The sequence below is a fragment of the Protopterus annectens genome, chromosome 3.part0 (genome assembly GCF_019279795.1).
Source record: "Protopterus annectens isolate FY-2018-M chromosome 3.part0, PAN1.0, whole genome shotgun sequence".
Classification (NCBI taxonomy): domain Eukaryota; kingdom Metazoa; phylum Chordata; order Ceratodontiformes; family Protopteridae; genus Protopterus; species Protopterus annectens.
Genome location: NC_056731.1, coordinates 953,729,770 through 953,743,700, shown reverse-complemented (window position 1 = coordinate 953,743,700; position 13,931 = coordinate 953,729,770).

Sequence of the window (13,931 nt, the reverse complement as noted above, 5' to 3'; positions counted from 1 at the left end):
TAGAGCCAATAGCCTAGTACCAACCTATGAATAAGAAAATAATTTCAGTCTTATTTATTTATTTTCTTTCAAAGAAGACACAAGTTTTCCCCAAGGCTTAATGTTCAAAGCTGACAAAATAGTAGCTAACAATAAACTAACATGCCAGTTGTTGTGAGGATACACAACACAAGTCCTATCTGGGAATACTGCCAGCCTCCCTAACTTCCCCCAAAAAAGTCAGTAACTGCCTATGCATCCCTCTGCTGATAGACTGTGGTGAAAGCAGAGGTTCACATTGCTGCAGTCATGCATTTCCAATGACTGCTGACTAGCATGTACATAGCATGTCTCCTCACTAATTACTCCTCACCCCTAACCCCCAAAGGCAGCCACCTGCACACTTACTTAATGTGTGATTGTGAGGAAAGTGAAAAAATAATGATTACAGTAATGTATTCTACTTAGTTGCTCCTAGGCACTACACTGCCCCTACACAAGCTATAGTAACTGTCTTTGTACACCTCTGGGGTGTGTGAGAAAAGTAAAAGAAACAATGACTACACTGTCCCCAGCCCAAACACAAACTTTGATCTCCTGTGCACACCTCTAAGGTTTGACTGTGATGAAAATTAAAGAAGTAATAACCATGCAGCAAATAGCAATACATTGTGCAACACTGGTACTGCCACACCAGATCAGTGACTGTTTTTTAGCAGTCATCAAACAGCAGCAGGGTGAGTCACTTGTATTTACCTCATTGAAGAATAATGCCTACCTGTCACTTATTTGACAGACATTTCCTGATTTTGCCTCAATTTTGCTCTCTCCATTGTAAACAAGTTTAATATGTTGTTAAATCATTCAGGATTATAGACGGTCAATAAATACACTCAGAAATGTATACTTCTTATTGTGCAAAAAATGCATGTTGCTGCAAAAAGTGTTATCCCATTAACTTTTTAAATTATTTAGAGTAATATTTAAAATGTGTTCTTGATTCAGAGACTTTATTCTGCTATTATTTTTTACATTTTGAAGAATTCTTCAGCAAAGATGATGAGAGTTTCAATATATGGTGTTCTGCCAGTATCTGTAAATCTGCCTAAAAGAGAAAACCATCTCTGAAAGTCAGAAGCAGCAGCTCTTCTTAAAATCCAAGGTTTATACTGAGATCAGTCAATCTGGCTGCTGATCTCTCTAGTGCTTACCTTGCTCATGTTCATCATCAGCTTTATTTTAACAGGATCATAACACAGCCATGCTCAGGTTAAAGGGAATAATCAGAAAATTAATACATTTTTCTCCTCATTTTCCCCAACCAGAAGCAGCTATTGGGGGCTACCCCCACAGTCAAGGATGATTAAGGGGGCCCCCTGCAGGCACAGGTACTGTAGATACCTAAAGCTGCATATGGTGTTAGGTTCAGTGGAGAGAATGTCCACCAGCAGGGTTTAACTAAGCCAGGGGTACTATGTCAGTGGTAAAATATTTAATGGAATTGTGAAGCCTGTTACTTGATAAAACACTGTTACTATAATCAGAGATATATTTGAATTTTAAAGGAGATATAAATAGGAGTTATTACCCACCTGCTTTATTAAGTATACATGATTACTGTACTAGCTTTTGATGATTTGACAGACATGTTACAATATACCAAGATAAGGTAACTTGCAGTGGTTGGGGCCCCCCAGGAACAGGGAGGCCCCAGTGACTGCAGGGTTCGCTGAAGCCTAAAGCCAGCTATGACTAGAATGTGCAAGGCTGGAATATCTAGTTTATAGGGTCATAGGTGGTTACTAGGCACGAAGTCCAGAAGACCATGAAAAGCGTAGGCCAGTTTCCCAGTTACCCCAGAACACCATCATGTTAAATGACTTGCTTAGAGTCACACAGTACACAAATGGAGGCTGAGGACAACAGGAAGAAGCTCATTAGCAGTTCATAGCCTTAATCTTCTGCACTAATTTCACTTCCTCTATAAAAAAGGCAGTATGGGGTGGGTGGGCAAGGTCTGTCTAATATGTGCTGACAGGCTTTCACAAACTGGATCTCCCTTGAACGACAACATTTACATAGCCACCCAGTGAAGCCATTGTGGTTGATTTACATTTCGGCATCATTATAGGTAAGGGCAGATTTCTACTAAACATAACGGATTTTCACTACATTAGAACATATAATAAGTCAACCACTTTATTCTGCATCTCCTGCCAAGGTGAAGCATGTGAGATAGCTTATCTCAGTATGAACAACAACAAGGTCTTAGTCATATTTTGAATGTTTCATAGGTTCATGGGTTCATAGGTAGGTACTAGGCTATCGGCCTAAGGGCCTAAGTAAGCCTAGCCAACAAAGTTCCCTGGCTTATGCCACCCAAGAAAGTTAATTTCCTGTGCCCCTGTTGATCAGAGCCACAGAAGAGATCCCCGGGGTGTCTCATCCACTCATCAAGATTGTTCTTGAAGAGTGCTAATGAGGAACTTTGCTTGTCATGGATGGGTAGCTTGTAACAGAGTATAGAAAGTCTCTGGGACAGGAATCTAACCCTCCAGCATGTCCTGTTTATTGTGGTGACAAGGTTTATGTCCCTAGAGCATGTAGCTTGGAGGGATTGGGATTTCTTTAGGTGTAGCATGTCCAACAGCTCTGGTTTTAACCTAGCTTTATATGTTAGGCAGAGATCTCCTCGGCGTAGGCGATGTGCTACAGAGTAAAGCTGGAGTTTTTTGACATGATCAGTGTAGGGCATCTGTTTGAGGCCAGTAATCCTCTTTGTGAGGTACTTCTGTGGCCTTTCCAGCTGCTGCAGATTTCTTGTGAGGTACATTCCAAAAGGGGCATTGTACTCTATAATGGGTCTAATGAGTGCCGAGTAGAGGGGAAAAATTACCTCTTTTTTCCTGGATGAGAACCCTTTTGTGATGAGGTGTGCCACATAGAAGGATTTCCTGACTACTGTGGCGATGTGGTTATCAAAGGAGAGACTACTGTGCACCTGGGTCCCAAGGTCTCTTATCACACATTCGGTTTTAAGTAGACTGCCGTTTATGTGGTAGTTCATGGGTACAGAGTTTTTACCAAAGGGGATGACAATGCACTTTTTGGCACTGAGCTTGAGGCCATGCCTCTGACACCAGGCATTTGTCTCAGTGAGGCACTTCTGTTTCAGGGTCTGGATGTCTCTGGTAACATCACTAACAGTAGCACATGATACACAACTGACAGTCACCCTATCCTTTGCCAGTCTGATGAGTGTAGAGTCTGTATGCCAAACAATGGAGTCACTGATTACTAGAATGCCTCTGGTATTATCAACTGTTTTAGGTATAGTCTCTGTCTGTCTGAAGGCGATGCAATTTAACTTGGTAGTTCCTTGTTAATAGTATGTGCCAATGTGGTTGTAGTTCATAGGTTAATACATTCATAGGTACTTACTAGGCTATTGATCCATGAGAATACTAAGAGCCTAGCCTTGTATTCCCTTGTAATTATTAGACTATATTTTACAAAACAAATATCTAAAGATTTACCAAGCAATATGTTGTGGTAATTACATGCTTATCCTAATCATGAGAGTCAGTGGTGTCAAACGGGATGAATTTGAAGTTACAAATTAATATGTCCAAATTACATTTGAATAGAGTAAGTGTAGTACTCCATTTTATGTGTAGTGGAAAGCAGTTCCATAAAAGCAGTATTCTCTGTGAAACACACCCATCCCTCTGGCATGTTCTGTTAATTTTGTAAAAGAGATATAGGTGCTTTGAGCAGGTATTTACAATACCACTGGACTTGAGAATAAGTAATACTTTTGACAAAACAGGGTCTTTAGAGACTCTATACACAAGGCAGAGGTTGCCTCTCAAAAGCCTGTATAATACGAAGGAGACAGACAAGACTTTGAGTTAGTCTGCAGAGTGTTTATGAGTTTGGCCTTTGATTTTTTAATGAGAAAGCATTGTGGTTATTCTGGTTGTGACAAGTGTTAGAAAAGGTACAAAAAGAAAAGAGCATTATTTTCAATGATTGGCCTAATGAGTGCCAAATAGATTGGAACAATTACATCCTTGGATCTGGACGACTTACCTTTAGATATAAGCTGTGCTATGTAAAAGGATTTCCTTACAACAGTGGATAAGTGGTGATCACAAGAAAGTTCACTGTCAACATAGGTTCATAGATTCCCAGACCTCTAACTTCAGGATCAAGTTTCAGTGGGGAATGGGAGGTGTCAGTGTGATAGTTACAAGGGACTCATGCTTGCAAAAGGATGAAATTATACATGTCTTGGTATTAGGTAGTCCATGGTTTAGAGACAGGCCATCTTGGGAGATCTTGGTATCTTTTAGGGAGCTTATGATGGCACCAAGTTTGCAGTCATTTGCAAACTTGGTCAGCCAGAAATCCTTAACATTAGCTTTTACATCTAAGAAATACATGTCAAACAGTTGTGGCCCTGTGACTGAGTGAAAAGCCTTTTGGAGAAGGTAAAGCATCCCACCCATACTTCCTCAGTTCTGTTTGTGACCCAGTTTGCTATCCAAGGAGTTACACAGGGGTTAACATTTAACTGTGAAAGTTAATCAATGATATCTGAATGAGGAAATGCATCAAATGCCTTTATGAATCTGGATATGCAGTGTGCACTGATCTGCCACCATCCATTGCCTCAGTGTCCTGTTTGAAGAAGTTGATCAGATTAAGTAGACAGAAACCATCCTTGATAAATATGAACTGGGTTAGGAAAAGAGTCTATGGGTTACCTATATCCCTACTTATTAGTTCAATAATGGATCATTTTCATTGCCTTATGGATGAGACTGGTCAAGCTTATGGGTCTATAATTACTGGATGCATTGAAGCCCCACCTTTGTGCATGTTAATGACAGTTGTCCTCCATTCATCTAGAAAAAAAGACTGTTTTGAGGTAGATGCTGAATATCCCCATAGAGGATCTGAATAGTCATGTTTCAGGCTAACCAGTAGGCAACCTGATATGTTATCTGGAGTCATAAACATAGTATTCTTAGCCTAAACTGTGCCTTGAGAACTTGTTCTTAGGAAATTTGGGGGAGGTGTAGATGTGGGCATTTGTTCTGAGAATACTGGCAGGGAGAGGAGGTGAAATTGGAGCTGAATTTGTCCTCTAGACGTTTTACTATATCCTCAGGGTCCGAGTATGTGACATCATTTACCATAATCTCTCTGCAGTGCAGGGCATTATTTCTAAGATTTTTAACATAGTTAAAGAAGGCTTTGTGGTTATCTTTCACTTGGGTGGTTATTTTTATCTCATATCTGGCTTTGGTTGATTTGGTCAGGATCCAGAGTTCCTTGCTTAGTTTAGCAAGAGTGTCTTTGACTTCCTGAGAGATGGATTTATTTTTGCATGCAAAGAGTTTTTTTCTTTTATTAAAGAGCCTGTTTATATTTAGGTTCCAATATGGGGGTATATTTTTTGAATTTGGTGTTTAATTTGTTTGTGAGGGGACAGATGTGTCTAGGTAACTATTTGCATGTACACAGAATTTGGCAGTAAAGGTTTCCACTTAGGCAGTAGGATCATTGAGGTGGAACATAGTCTCTGAACACCAAAATATTGGAGGATACTTCAGGCTTCAGTCTTAAGATGAATGTGACTGACTTGTTGTCAGATTTGCCAAGGGAGAAGTTTACAATTGTTGAGGAGAAGCTCTGCCCCATAATGATAATGACCAAGACCAGGATTTTATTGTCCATGGTTGGGGTGCAGACTACCTGGCCTACAGAGTTTGTATTAATAAAGTCCATAAATCCCTGTAAATACATGTTTGAGGACATCAAAGTCTCCCAGTTTATGAAAGATGGTTGAAGTCTCCTAAGAAAATGGAGTTTGGCTTAACACACAGAGAATTTACACAGGGTTACATAGGAGGCATGGGGTGACAGGGACATAGGGAGGTTTCTTTGTAAGTTGGCATGGAAGGGTTCCATATCATTTTGATGTCTAGTGAGTCTGGAGTGGAAAGTTTTTAAGAATATCGAGACACCACCTTTAGTGCTTTTGTCTAATGTATTGGGCCTCTGTATAGGCATTGAAGTCCTGCACTGTCAGGGTGCTTTCTAGATCTCTGTAATGATGCATACATTAGTCTTTTCAAGTATAAGTTGTGTTTGTAGGGTTTGGGATTTTCTGATTAGGCATTGAGCAGCAGTACTTTAGTGTTGTCTAGATTTTTTTTTTTTGTTATATGCTGGAATCCTTAATAGACATGCACGATTGGGGTTGACAAGGTTTTAGCCATTATACAGATCCTTGGGGGGAGAAGTGCATGTCATCCCTGGCAAAGCAGTTAGGACTGTCTATCATCTCCTTCCAGGTTGATACGTATATATTGTAGCCCATTTGAATGACTCCAGAAGCTAAGACAATCCTTAAAGCACATTATCTATTACACATACTGCAGCATCATTCTTGGTGATGGTAGTATATTGCCCAAGGCTTGGTTCATACCTGCCTCAGATACATTATTTTGAGAGCTCCATAAGGTTTCTTTTCATATAGTCCATGAAGGTACATTTTAAGTCATTTACATCCACGTACACATTGATTGTGCCATACATGTACTTATGGTGCAAAAACTTGAGTGATTACATGATGTGGTGAATCTTGGCTCTTGTCAGGCAACTGACAGTGACCCTCTCCTTGTACAGCCTGTTGAGTGGCACATCAATGTGCCTCACTATGGAGTCGCCTATAACTATGACAATGGATTGTGTAGACATTTGCCTTATGTACTGTTAAATGAAAACAGTGTGACGTTTGGATGTGTGGGTGCAGCCTGTGCTGTGCATTTGTGAGGTTCCAGGATGTACTTTTTTCTTATGCTACATTTGAGAAGCCTTTGTGGTTTAGGTGGCTTACTTTTGAGAACCTCAACATATGTAGGTTCATATGTTTGGAGTGAGCTGTGTGTGATTGGTTTAATGTGGTGTTATGTAGTACTGACAACTTGCTTGTTATTTGTGGTAGCTATGTGACAGAGCCTTTACCTCTGTTAACATTATACAACTACATCACACACACACACACACACACACACACACACACACACACACACACACACACACACACACACACACACACACACCACACAAACATGCCATGTCAGGTTGTTTAACTAGTAGTAGGTTGTCAGTAAATATAAGAATAATGGCTACATTGTCTCAGAATACCCATTTCAACCAAATTGGCTACAGAGATGCCTGGAAAGTGCAAATCCATGGTTCTAGTTGCTTACTAATATAGACTGAAGGGGGTAATGGCTAAGAAGATAGAGTTGATATACTGGAGTGTTATCTGTCTAAAACAAACAACCAAAGTCCACACAAGAAGAGAAATGCACATCTTTGTGCAAACTAGGGACCCCTTGCTCAACTACTGACTATTAAGCACACTAGGAATTTGCACAAATATAATGTAGTAAAAGTTAAGGTTCAAAGTACATGTATCAATACAATACAGGGTTAAACAAGGCTGCAGAATGAGCAGCACCACACCAATACAAGAAACTTAAAATAATACAGACATGCTAAAAATGGCTAGGATCTTTCTCTACTCTCACTGGAGTACAAACCAAGGCTATTCTGAGGTAGATTATAATAAAAATCAAAACTAAATGTCAAACAAGCACAGTAACTGTAGGAATGTACACATATTTATCCCAGGTGTAGTTATTCAAATCCAGAATACAATTATCACACTCCATAGTGTGGTTACTTTGCATTCAGCAGCTCTGAGTAAATTAGCACAGGACTACACAAATGAGAGCAACTTAAAATAACACAGAGAGGGTAAAAATATTTAAATGTGCCCAATGTTCAAAAGCAAAAGTAGTCTAGTAGTAGACATAGATGTTGATGTACCGATGCGATTAGGGAGTTTATGAGAATATGAGGCTGCACCTGGTTGTGTCATGTATTATGAAAGATGGGTAGGCTTGTTTTGACCATGACAGTGTACATGGAGTTATGTTTACTGACAATGTCAGAAAAAGGTCATTCCTTACAGATGAATTTCATGTTAGATAATAATATTGTATTGTCAGTGAACATAAAGCAGTTGCTATACTGCCTTAGGATATCTAGGGAGATTTAGCTGGTCAAGAAACAGAGTTAACAATTTGTGGCTCCATAACTTGCAATTGGATAGGCAGAGTTTGGCACTGTCTGAAAAAAGATATTATATATATATATATATATATATATATATATATATATATATATATATATATATATACATAGCATATCCATGTTATCAACAAATGTGTAAATATTTAATGCTCAACACTTCAACCAGTCAGAAACAATACTCTTAAGACCATAAGCCAAACAAAATCTCTGTATATTTCATGCCTCAGAACAAGTACACTCACCTAAATCATCCACCTAGATATGAATCTGACCTTAAAAAGCAACTAGAATAAGTAAAAAATAAAACACATACATAACCAGGCAGTAAGAAAATTACATTGTTAGCAAAATTAACCCATTCTTACATAACTAACATAAATAAGATTAAATTATTTAACAATACCTAAGCTATAAAGCTAATATATCCTAATATAACTCTCTCTATACTATTAAACAAATATGAAAAACTTACCAGACATTTTAAGAAATACATTTAAATAAATCACCCCATAACTTGAGTAGAAAACTACCACAATGCAGCCCATTTGTAACAACTTACAGAAAATGCACAAAGTCCTATTTAATACACATTTTTGTAAATAACATAATTTGTGCACCCCAGTGAAATGTATTCAAAACAGTATGCCTTTCTTTCTTTCTTTCTTTCTTTCGTGTGTTATCCAAATAAATGAACTGGACTAGAGACCCTTTTCATTAACAAGGTATGCCAGAAGCTCGAATGCAGAACAGCTAAATTACAGGAGTATGCAACTTAGGTAAACAATATGCAAAGTTTAGTCAAGCAAGGGGTGTATAAGTTAGATAAACATTTTACACAGATTAGGCAACAATATAGACATAGGTTCATAGGTTGGTACTAGGCTATCAGCCCTAGGGCCTATACAAGCCTAGCCATAACAATTCTCTGGCTATTTCGTCCCACACTATTTATTTCCCTGGACTCCTGGTTTTGAACAGTGGGCACATTCAAACTACCTTGTTGTACACTTGGCTGTCCTTAGCATTAGACAAATAAGTTGGATGCCTAGAGGCCAATTCAGCTAGGAGAATGCAAACTATTTACTTTTATGTAAAGGAACATTGCTGCCATGGCTCCCCTGTTCAAATGAGCCAAGGCAACACATGTTTATGTTGAGGATTCAGGACACATGACTTCTCATTCTACAGGGACTCTGTGCAATACAGACAGCTTTAAATGTTCTCTGTTTCATTGTCTAGATCATGAATGGGAAAGTAAGGAATGTGAAGCCCACAGATTTTGAAAACTGCATCAAAGGTCGGACTTGGTGCAAATGAGAGTCCATTGTTGGCAACTCTTTGATGATGTGCTAGGAGATACAGCCATTAGGATGCAGCTCCCTCTGGTTGGTCTGGATTTTACCAGGTAAGATTTTCTTTTAATCCTGGCAGGCAGGCAGATATTAAAGGCAATGTTTGTCTTTGTAGTACTAACATGTAATTATGTAAAGCAAATCAGAATATTTTACTTTGGCTAGTTACTGTGTGTTTGTGTGAAATGGAGTTAAATTAAATTACTGTGGCCATCATTATTTTTGTTTTAATTTTATTATCATTAGACTTCTTTTTTTTTTTTTTTTTTTTTTTTAAAACAAGTTTATTGTTTTAACATATAAGAGAAATATCATAACAATTTTATACAAATAATTAAAAATAGGTATTATTATAATATTCAACAAAACAACTAAAGTATTTACAAAGACATCCACTACAATCAGATCAATTAATTAAACTAAAATACTGTGCTATTGAAATTAGAATTTTTTTAACAAATTTTGTAAATTATCCCATGCAATAAAATGTGATGTTTTTCTAGTTGTTCTCATTCTAATTGTGCTTATTTCCATATGACACATTATAGGTTCATAGGTTCATAGGTTCATAGGTTTATACTAGGCTATCTGCCCTAAGGCATTTATAAGCCTAGCCCAAATTATTGTGGCTTACGCCACCCCTTATATGAAAAAATACTGTGCCCATTAGTTTGTTGTGCCTCTGTCCAGCAGTGACACAGAGATGATTCCTGGGGTAAACCTACGATCTCCCATCCACAGGTCTAGATTTCTCTTGAACAGAGTCAGCGAGGTGCTCTGCCTCACATGGACCGGGATTTTATTCCACAGCATAGGGAGTCTCTAAGTGATAAATCTATCCCTCCAGCACGTCCTATTTATATCCGTGCTAAGGTTTAAGTCGCTTGCTCTAGTGGTTTTGGTGGATTTGGATTTTTGAGGTGGAGCATGTCCATTAATTCGGGTTGGACATGGCCTTGTATGTCAGGCACATGTCACCTCTGAGCAGACGGTATGCGACTGAATAGAGCTGGAGTTTCTTCAATCTGGCAGCATATGACAGATTTTGGAGTCCCTTTATCCTTTTGGTGAGGAACTTTTGGGGTCTCTCCAATTGCTGCAGATGTCGGGTGAGATACATCCCGAATGGGGCATTGTACTCGATCATTGGTCTGATAAGTGAAGGGTACAGGGGAACAATGACCTCACTAGATCTGGATGTGAATCCCTTCATGATCAGGTGGGAAATGTAGAAGGTCTTTCTAACCACTTTAGCAATGTGAGTGTCAAAGAAAGGCCACTGTCAACCTGGGTCCCCAGGTCCCTGATAACCTCTTCTGTGCTTAGTGGATTGCCACCTATATGGTAGCTTGGGGTTACCTTGTTTTTCCCAAGGGTATGACTATACATTTTTGGCTTAACTTCAGGCCATGGCTCTGGCACCAGCTATCTGTTTCCGTGAGTCCCTTCTGAAGGATATCCGTGTCCGATGCACTTTCCACTATGGCCAGTTTGCAGTCGTGTGCAAACTAAGTCAGCCAAAGTCCTCGCATGTTCGCCTGTACTTCTGCGAAGTAGAGGCCAACGCATACGGGGCCAAGGACCGAGCCCGGTGCGACACCACTTGTGACCGGCTTGGAGTCTGACACAGCGCCAGCAACTCTAACCCTGTGGGTTCTGTCCTTAAGCCAGTTTGCAACCCATCTTGTGACATATGGGTTTACATTTAAGCTGGTAAGTTTTTCTACAATACCCGAGTGGGGTATTGTGTCAAAGCCTTTGCAAGGTCAAGGTAGGCTGTATGGACTGCCTTTCCCTCATCAATGGCCTTGGTGACTGTTTCGAAGAAGTCAACCAAGTTCAAAAGGCATGATCTTCCCTTGACAAAGCCAAACTGGGTCGGGTCCAATGTCTGCAAGTCCCCTATATCTTTGTTTATGGGCTCCATTATGATCCTCTCCATAGCTTTGCAGACTAGACTTGTTAAGCTTATGGGGCGGTAATTACCAGGGTCCGTAGAGGCACCGCCTTTGTGGAGTGGGACCACCATTGCCGTACGCCACTCTTTGGGCACGTATCCTGTGGTAAGGCTAAGATTAAACAGCTGCCTTATGTGCGGGTTTAATTCCTCATTTAGCTCGTGTAGCACACAGCCGGGGACACCATCCGGTCCCATTGATGCTGTGTTTTTAGCTTTAGAGAGAGCAGCTTTCACCTGCGCATTTGAGATGTCCGGGAGGCTACACTCGGCTGGGATAGTTATCTCTCCTTTAGGGGAGAGGGGTGAAGTTTGCACTGAACCTGTCTGCCAGTATGTTGGCAATGTCTGTGGGTTCAGTGATTTTTGTATCATTTTGGACTAATTCTGAGCATATCTGGGAGTTTCCACCCAGGTTCCTAACATAGCTGAAAAAGGCCTTATGATTGTCCTTTGAATCCATGGCAATTTTTCTCTCAAAATTGGCCTTAGTTGATTTTATGAGTGCTCGTATTTTTTACTAATAATGATCAGGGTGACTTCCCTTTTATGGATTTTGTTCTATCATGTAATAGCTTTCTCCTCTTATTGTAAAGTTTGTTAATGGCTGGGGTCCACCAGACTGGACGCTTGCCCTTTGTGGAAAGAGTCTTGGTTTTATTTGGGATTGCCTGATCCATGCAGTCCTGGAGGTGTTCATAGAAGGCATTTGTAAGGGCTTCCACAGCTTGGGTTGTGGTTTCCTCTGGCTCAGGGGCCTTGAAGGATACCACACCAGTCTTGAGTAGTGTGAAGTTTGCTTTAGAGAAGTTCTTCACTATGGTCTTTTTGCTTGGGGTGGGCGGGATGTGGATTTCCAGTGAGATTAGTTTATGATCAGATCTCACCAATGAGGGATATACTTCCAGTGTGGAGCATTTTGTCCCCATGTTTGTGACAATGAGATCTAGTATATTTTCCTCTCGTGGGAACAGTGACTAGCTGTTCCATGGCATTTGAATTTATGAACTCCAGGAACCGTTGGGCTAGAAAGTTAGGGCTTGAGTAATGTTCCCAGTCTATATTCGGTAGTTGAAGTCACCCAATATGATGGTGTTTGGAGATACATTTATACCCTCCAGTGTCTTCAGGAAGGCTGTGTGGGGTTCCTGAGTTTGAGAGGGTGGCCTGTAGCATGCTACAATTTGTAGAGCAGTTTTGCCTATGGTTAGTTGCACCTGGATGGTTTCCGAAGCTTCGTGCGTTGCCACCAACCTGGAGGTGTGAGTATCCTTTATGAATGTGGATACACCCCTCCTTTTGTGGTGTGGTCCGGGTTTTGGGGCGGAGCATGATATGAGGTAAAACCTAATAGTGCCAGGGTGCTCTCAGGAGCCTTGAACCAGGTTTCAGTTACAGCACAGACATCGATGTTTTCCATACTGAGAAGGGCCTCGAGTGCGTGCATTTTGAGATTTAGACTTCTGGCATTGAGCAGCATTACCCTCAGTTTCTTCCCATTTTGTTTTCTAGGGTGGTAGGTTTAGAATTTGAGCCTTGCCTAAAAAAGGCACTATGGGGGTGGTAAGAGCCTTAGCCAATATCCGGAATCCCAGGGGTGACAGGTGCAAGCCGTCCCTTATGAAGCAGCATGGCTTGTCAAGCATGTCATCCCAGGCAGACAGACACTGGATCCCCTTTGAATGACACCAGACATTAAGCCAATTGTTAAAGCTGATCATCTTGTCTCTATATTGTGGCATCATTCTTGGTGAAGGAAGGATACTGCTCAGGGTTAGGGTCATACCTGCCTGGGCTACATAATCAGAGAGCTCCTCTATGTCTTTTCATGTAGTCCAGGGAGGTACGTCTCAGGTCGTTCACACCAGCATGGACAATGACTGTGTCATATTTGTACTTGCCATGGAGTGACCCGAGTGCTTGTGTTATTATATTCATAACATTTTTAAATTCATTGAACGAAGGAGGTGTATCTGAAATCCAATTTCTAGTTATTATTTTCCTAGCCACTGCTAGGATAGACCATAACAAGGGAAGCTTAATCTTTTTAACACATTGAGGTACAGGTGTGTTGAATAATATAAGAGACTTAGAAATAATGAAATTATCTGTAAAAAGAGCCTGCAAAAATTCATTAATTGACTTCCAGTATTCTTTCAACTTCATACAGTCATAAAACATATGAGCCCAGTCAGCATTAATTTCTACATTACATCTCTTACATAGATTATCTTTATTATTAATTTTATTCATCATCAAAGGTGTATAAAAGATCTATGTAAAATTTCCATGTATAAAGTCTCCAGACAATGGAAGATGTAGTTCTATAAGCAGATTCCAATATATATTGTTTATCTTGTTGAGTTGGTGGGTCCCCATTAATAGAGGTGAAATAATTCCAGTATGAATCTACATTGTAAAAGTTTCTTGTCTGATAATTTTATGTATATATGAAAGTTTACCTT